The sequence below is a fragment of the Chelonia mydas genome, chromosome 1, assembly GCF_015237465.2.
Source record: "Chelonia mydas isolate rCheMyd1 chromosome 1, rCheMyd1.pri.v2, whole genome shotgun sequence".
NCBI classification, from domain to species: domain Eukaryota; kingdom Metazoa; phylum Chordata; order Testudines; family Cheloniidae; genus Chelonia; species Chelonia mydas.
The window spans coordinates 307249782-307251534 of NC_057849.1; positions in this window are offsets into that span (position 1 = coordinate 307249782).

Consider the following 1753-nt stretch of genomic DNA (forward strand, 5'->3'; position numbering starts at 1 on the left):
TTAAGCCCACACAGTGATCTATTCATTAACGACTGGAGCCAAAGTCAGCCCGTTTAATTTGACTGCTTTCGTAAATTGTACTTGCAGTTCAATGCGTGCAGTATTTTCTATATTTAGTGTATGTGATTTGTGAATTGAAGTCATGTATATAAGCAGTGACTTAATTTACAAGTATAATAAGTATCTATGGAAACACTGCGGAAACAGATCATTACATGAAGTTCTTCAGGAATAAAAAAAATTCTCTGCATCCCATAAGATTTTTCTTGTATGGTTAGAAGGCTAACCGGTGGTGATCTATAGTTCCTTCCAATAAACATGATAAAGTTATACAGCATGTACTAGCTCACAGTCAGCATGCAGTAGGTATATTTGTGTAAGAGAGCACTCATGAATTTTGATAGATAAATGCATGTCAAAGAAACATAAGACTTACATCAGGCAAGCTGTGGGCAATTCTAGGTCCCTGAGAAAGCTAAACAGTTTTGCCAAATACACATCTAACATTTTGTGTTGTGAAAGAATAAAAATCTCAATCCCAAGCAAAAATTTTAAAAACTTGCCCGTTCATCAAAATAAATAAATAAATTAAAAATTGGTTTTGGATCAACCTGAAACAATTAAATTTTTTAAAAAAAATTTGGAACTACCAAGGAAACAAAAAATCCAGTTTTCACAGCTGTGATCACACTACAGGATCACAGCTTGATTTTGGTGATTCAGTTTCCTATTAAATCCTAACACCTACTGTGTTTGACAGAAGACAACTGAAATGACTCATCTGGCTGTGCACATTGTGCATGACATCCTGCTTGTGGCCATTTGTAAGGCATGAACTATTTCATGGGTTTGGCAAAAAATAAATGTCTCAGATAATATTTTCTGACTACATCTACTTATTGTGGGTAAATAAATAGCCTTCCTAACTGGGACCCTTGGGTACTACTACAATACAAATAATAAATAACAATAATACAAGAGCTGATCAGAATGATAAAAGTCTGCTCTTCCCCCATAGTATAAATTCACAGTATAAAATTATGAGACAAAGAATGATGCCATTTAAATCAATTAAAACAATATATACAGCAATAAACTGCTAAGTTCTTGTTCAAATGGGATTTGTAGGGTATAAACTGTCATGCTCATAAAAACAAAAGACCTACTGCAGGCATGATGTGGGCAGGCACTCTGCAAATGTTCTCCATAGTGCTGGCATGTGTCTCAGTCCTGACCGGCAGAACTGCTGCTATTTCAGCCATAGGCTTCGTTTCTTACACAGAAACAATCATTTATGCTGTGCCATCCCATTGCTCATGATTTTGTTTTATTATGCGGCAGCCAAAGTAGCTCTTCAATTAAAAAAAAAAAAGAAAGAAATGCTATTGGGGCTTGGGCTGGTGACTATCGTAACTATTATTTTTAAGATCACAGTCCTCCTCCCACTGAGGCCAGTTAGGTCCTGAGTAACTATGGTCAAATCCTGGACGTCAGCTTGCAATCTGAGTGGCCAGGCTGTGTGCAGGGGCCATTAGTAGGATGGCGAAGAAATCCTCTTTCCCGGCTGCAATGTGGTGTGGAGTTGCTCTGTGGCAACTACTGCTGCCTCAGGGCTCCAATAACCTTTGTTGACCAGGTATTCCTCCTCAGCGAGGGAAAATGGCCACTAGCTCTGTAAAGTCCCATAGCCACTGGCCACACCATGCCCTGAGAACCATGTTCTAGTCAGGCTCTTAACTCATGCCTATCCCTG